Here is a 6,870-nt window from a genome sequence, read left to right as displayed (position 1 = left end):
ACTAATTAATGACGTTTTATTTTTCTCTTATTTATACATATCCAGCCATATCAGTAGTGTATAAATATGATTTTTCTACAAAAAAAAAAGCATTTATATATATATATATATATATATATATATATATATATATATATATATGTGTGTGTGTGTGTGTGTGTGTGTGTGTGTTTGAAGAGGATTGTGATTCAAAATTGAGAATTTGAAGAAATATGAAGAGTTGAACAAATAGGTTTTGTTGCATAAAAAATGAAGCTTTTGTTATGTTTCTCAATGTATCAAATATATTAAGCATGTTTAAGTTCTATATGTTTTTTGAATACAAATTTTGAAATATACTTTAGTGTTTTTGTGTTTGTAAAATTTTTTGTTTGTCATAAATAAAAGTTAACATATATATATATATATATATATATATATATATATATATATATATATATATATATATATATATATATATATATATATATATATAAAAGAGAGATAGACAGAGAGGTTCCATTGAGATTATAAAAAATAGAGATTTTGAGATTGAACCTCAACCATATATTTCTCATTTAGTGCTCTAATCCTCCGGTGTAGCATCATAACCTTAGAGTTTATAATCATAAATGATTATGCAGCATAACCAATGACAATAGTAATGGCTCCTTGGCCCACCTCCTCAGCCTTCTCGAGCAGTCCCAACAACTGCATTTTCATGCTATGTCTCTAAAAATTCTTCGGGAAAAAATACCATAGAAAATATTTCGCGACCATGGGAATGGTTCAAAAATCAACAACCCACCTCGTTCCCGTAAATGTTCTTCTCCATGTCCCTTCCAGATCCGACAAACGAACGGAAAATGGACACGGGGGGCTATTGACCATGCACATGCTAATGAAGGTATATTTGAAACTCTTAGTCATAATTGAAATTATCATTTGGTAACAGGTCCCCTATTTTTGTAACTAAGACCAGACACTCATATTTTCCTTTACAGAACTTATATCGCCCACTTCACCTTCATAATATTCTTATTACACCCAACATCATAAAAAATATTATTTTGGTTTGTAAATTCACTCGTCAAAAAAATTCTATATTTAATTTAATGAATTTGGTTTTACTATCAAGGAATGCAGGACGAAGCAACCTTTAATCTGATGTAATAGTGATGGCCCTCTCTACCTGGTTCTTCCTGCAACACCTCAAGTTTACGTTTCCACAACCCGCTCTCTTTGGCACCAACGCCATAACCACACCGGCAATAAAGCTTTGCAATCTTTAATTTCCGATAAATCTATTTCATGTAATAAGACAATTTTTGATGGTATTTGTCATTCATGCTAACATGGTAAATAGGAACTTCCTTTTAATGCATTAGAAAATATAGTTTCTAATATGTTTGATATTGTTCATGTTTGGTTGAACCTCTCCCATTTCTAGCATTAGTGGTTTGCGATATTATGTTATATTTCTTTACCATTACTCCTATTATCTTTGGGTCTTCCCTCTAAAACAAAAATCTAAAGTGTTTGCTAAATTTCTTGTATTTTTAAAACATATCAAAAATCAATTTGGTAAAACCATAAAAGCATTCCAATGTGATAATTGTGATGAATATCATAACAAACAATTTCTTGACCATTTTACTAATCAAGGAATCCAATTTCGATTCTCATGCCCATGCATATCTCAACAAAATGGCTAATTCAAACGTATATTATGCATTATAAATTACTCGATTCGTTCTCTCTTTTTCTATGCTCACATTCCTCCCACCTATTGGGAAGAAGCTCTTCACATGGCCACCCACCTTCTAAACACCCTTCTATCCACCTCAATCCACAATGACACACCACACTTCCTCCTTTTCCAAACTCACCCCACATATAATCCTCGTCATGTTTTTGGTTCCTTATGTTATCTCCATCTCACCACCGCTAAAAAACGTTCTCCTCACACCTCTCCTTGTGTTTTCCTCGGTTATCCATCAAATCACCATGCCTACCGATGTCTTGACCCGTCTTCTCGTAAAATCATCATTTTTCATCACGTCGCCTTTGACGTAACCACATTTCCATTCAAATTTGTAACACCCAACGAACCACCATCCTATGATTTTCTTGATGAAATCTCTACTCCACCTTCCTTCAACTCTCACTCATAAAGTCACTTTTGACCGATTCCTTCAACCTCCCTAACCTCACTCATTCATCCTCCCTTCCCTCCACGGTTTCCTCTCGCATATCACCTTCCTCATCCTTTTTTGATGAATCATCGGCCCCTTCTTCCTCATCTCCACCCTCCAATAACATGGTTCCTCACGAAACTTGTTCATCTTCCACCCACTCATCACATCAACACTCGTGCCAAAATCGGTATTCACAAAACCATTCAACGTCTTAATCTTCATGCCACCTCTATCTCTCATGTTCCCAAGTCTTACTTGCAAGCTTTATAGGACCCTAACTGCTAAAAAGTTATAAATGATAAATATAATGCTCTTATGACTGGCGATACCTGGTAGCATGTACCACAACCTCAAAGAGTCAATATTATCAGGTCTATGTGGCTTTTCACTACAAATTTCATGTGGATGGTACTCTTTATGAAGCCAAACTTGTAGCAAATGGACACAATCAACTACCAGGAATGGATTGTGATGAGACTTTCAACCCAACTATTAAATTGGAAATGATTCATACTATTATTAGCCTGGAGACATCTCGATAGTGGCCCATTCACTAGCTTGATGTGAAAAAAAATGCCTTCCTTTATGGCCATCTTCAGTAAATTGTCTACATGCACCAGCCTCCTAGTTTTTGTGTTCCTTCACTGGCTAGTTATGTTTGCCTTATTCAGAAATCAATTTATGGTCTCAAAAAGGCTCCCAGAACATGGTATCATCGCTTTTCTCAACATACCACCCACATCATTTTTCATCAAAGTCGTAAAGACCCATCTATTTTCATCATGCATTCTGCCTTAGCCACATCATATCTTCTTTTTATATATGGATGACATCATCCTGACAGCTTTTACCACATCTCTACTTTAGCAGATCATCACGCAGCTCAGTCATGAGTTCTCAAGACCGACCTCGGGCCACTTAAATATTTATTTGGCATATATACAGTCCCATCAGGCACGAGTCTCTTTTGTCTAAATAGAAGTATGCTCTCGACTTATTGGAATGGGAAAAATGTATTGGTCCCCATTCTATTGTTGGGTTTTTATTCAAAAATCCGGTTTCACAACCGGTAAAAATGACAACAGAAGCTTTAAAAATTTTGAATAAAAACCCACCAAGGATCATTTTGCAAGAGTTAGAAAGATTAAAACAACCATAGAAGGGAAAGCATAACAACCTTTGAAAACTTTGATCCTTATGGGAGGATGGAAGTTGATGAAGTGTGGCATGAAACTCTAAAGCAATAGTTCTCTACAAGTATCCACCAAGCAAGAGTAGAACCATAAAAACATGCTAGTATTCACTTGTAATTTGTTGTTCATAAGCCTTTGAAATATATAGCAAATATATGTTCAAAGGTGAAGCAACAAAAGGGATTTGTCTAGCTTCAAAATGCGAGACAATGGAGAAGAAGAAGAGCCTTCAAATTCTGAAATTTGGCAATCCTCTAGAGAGCATGGAACTCTCAGATTTGGCTCTAAGAAGAGGAAGAAAAAGACTTTCAAGAAGTGTTTTTCAAAACCCTTCCATGCCCTTCCTTATATAATGCCCAAAAAGCAAAGGGAGACCATAAAGTAAAAGGAGAGACAACTTTATCTCAAGCATGGCAAAAGAATAGACAAGGCATGCATACCTTGTCTCCTCCCATTTTTCGAGAAAGGCATGTCCAAAAGAAGACAAAAATTGTCTCATGGCTTGTTTTTATACACATACATGTTATCTTTATAAAAATCAATCATTTTTATAAAGAATTCCCAATATATATATATATATATATATATATATATATATATATATATATATATATATAATTAGTCATATATAAATATCTTATTTTATATAAAACTATCTTTTATATAAATTGTAATTAGCTTATTAAGATATAAATATGAATATATAAATATCTTATTTTATATAAAACTACATTTTATATAAATTGAACTAGTTAATTAAAATATATAAATATAACTTATAAATAATCATACTTTATGATATATTTCATAATTTGTTATTTCTCTAATAAATATTATTTCGACAAAATAATAAATTCTCAATTAGTAAAATATTATTTCCATGAAATAATAATTTTCCAATTAAATACAAGTGTTGATATATTTATTAATAGTCAAATTATACTAATAAATAATCAATTAACGGTAACTTGCAATATGGTGTGACTCTATAGGATCATATATTATTAGCAACATCATTCTATAATGACTCTTGGGCATACTAGATCTTTCATCTATATCGCTGACTTGCAGGTGCTCTTTGGTACTTGACATTCAGCAGACCTGACATTGCCTTTCTTGTTCAACAGATATGTATATATACACATGACCCTCAAGTGCAAAACCTTCATTCTCTCAGGTGTATCCTTCGGTATATTCGTGGAATCATTGATCATTGTCTCCAAATTCATAAATCCCCCACGACCGACCTTGTTGCCTATTCTAATGCAGATTCGGGGATTCCCATCTACACGTCACTCCACCTCTGGGTAGTGTGTATTTCTTGGCGAAAACCTTATCTCTTGGTCCTCCAAACACCAATAAGTTATTTTGTTGGATTAGGTATCTAAGCTCATAATTATAATTGGTATATACTTGAATTGATAGTAGCATAGTCCTTTTGGGTTGCCCTCAAATCTAGCAATTGGATAGGATGACTTTTAGAGAGAGAGGTTGAATTTATTATTCAATTAATAAATTGAAATAAATGATTTATTAATATATTGTAAGAATAATATATCAATTAGAAATAGCAATATTGAATTAATATTTAATCAGAAATTAATTTGAATTAATTTTGGTATTAAAAGAATTAATTAAACGTGCAGGGGCTAAAGTACAATTGTTCAATAGTTGAGCAAGAGGTTCCCAAACCTTCCTTGGGAAGGAGGTGGATGGTTTTCATATGGATAATCTACGATTTCTTGATTATCCCATGTGGATAAATAAGGAGTTGGATAATTACCAATTTGAAATATTAATATTATATTCAGATTAGGGTTATCTAGGGCATCCTTGTTGCACTATAAATAGGCCTCTAACCCTTATGATTTTCGGCCATTCTATTCCCTCAAGAGATAGCTGAAATTCTAAGATCCCTTCTCCTCTCTCCTCTCTCATCTTCTTGTTAGTGTTGGGTGTGAACCATTATAGGCACAACATTTATGGTGCTTGCTCTCTAAGCTTCAACAACACAAGTGTTTCATGTTATTCATCAAGAACAACCAAAGGTATGTTTTCTTAACCCTAGTAATGATTTCGAAAATATACTAGTAAGATTAGGGTTTCCTATTTGATGTTCAAATGGTGTATGTTCAATTAGAGAAAACATAGATCTTCAATTAAGGTTGAATGTACACATAGGTTTTTGTTTGTTATGCTCAAAACCCATCAGTGGTATCAGAGCTTTGGCTTGTTTTTTTATTGAATTGATTAAAACTGTTGAATTTGATCAATTAGGGTTTATGGAATTTAAACCCTTTTGGACTTAGGGATTTTCGAAATTAGGGTTTCTTTAAGCCCTAAGTTTCGAAAATTAGGAAAGGGTTTTAACCCTTTCCCTTGCCCTACAAATTTCGAAATTAGGGTTTCCTTAACCCTCAAGAGTTTCAAAAATGTAAAGGATTGAAATCCTTGCCTTCCTTCCCAAGATAAGCCATTTTTGAAAATTAAAGTTTTTGTAGGGTTTTCTTATTTTTGGTAATTATCTGTTTATTTGATTAATTGGACAATTATAAAATTCGTTTTATCCCTCCCATGATTTTCGAAAATTAGGGGGAGAAGATTAGGATTAAATTATCATTATTAATTTAATTGGATAATCCTCGGTTGATTTAATAAACTAATTAAATGTTTAATTAAAAGATAATTATTAAAACATTTTTTTTAATTTTAAATGTAAATTAAAATGTTGATTTAGAAATTTAAGAATTAAAAACACAAGTATTTTGAAAAGTATAAAATACATCCTTATGGATCTTAGTATTATTTAATTAAGTGATTAATTAAAAGATAATCAATAAATCCATAAAATGGTTTAAATTTAATTAAATTAAAAGTTTAATTTATTAAAGGATTAAACCCTTGGAATTTTAAAATGTTTTAAAATACACCTTATATACTATGTATATAATTAAAGGTTTAATATATATTATATGTATAAGAATAGTCAATCGAAACACTAGTACGTCTCATTCACAAAGCCATACTATAAGGGGAGTTTAAGGAAGCGGCCTGTAAAATGACCGTCATTGGGTATCCATTCTTAGCCACCGCTCTCTTGTATGGTGGAGGGTCGTTAGCCGAATGTGTTTGATAGGACATAACCTCATTAAAAGTATAATGATAAAAAGTAACTAAACTATTTCTAAAATCCCACTCGTAGTTACTTTAGGAAAATTGTGAATTTGATGCTAATCCATGAAATTGCACATTACACTTTATAAGTCATTAGTGAAGCATGTGTGGCTAACCAGCACACTAATGTAGGACTAATAAAGAGTGGTGATGGGTGTCTTGAAAATCATCGTTGATTAATGGAGCGGAGTGCGTGTGGTTAACCGACACATTAAAAGGGGATGATAAATGACATCAAGAGTACCAAGCTAATTTGCATGGTTATTCACATCTTGTTTGTGGTTCTCGACATCCCAGTCACGAAAGTGAGAGCATAATCGAATTAA

The sequence above is a fragment of the Lactuca serriola genome, chromosome 5, assembly GCF_051521515.1.
Source record: "Lactuca serriola cultivar US96UC23 chromosome 5, Lser_US96UC23_V15, whole genome shotgun sequence".
NCBI classification, from domain to species: Eukaryota; Viridiplantae; Streptophyta; class Magnoliopsida; order Asterales; family Asteraceae; genus Lactuca; species Lactuca serriola.
This window is presented reverse-complemented; position numbering follows the sequence as displayed.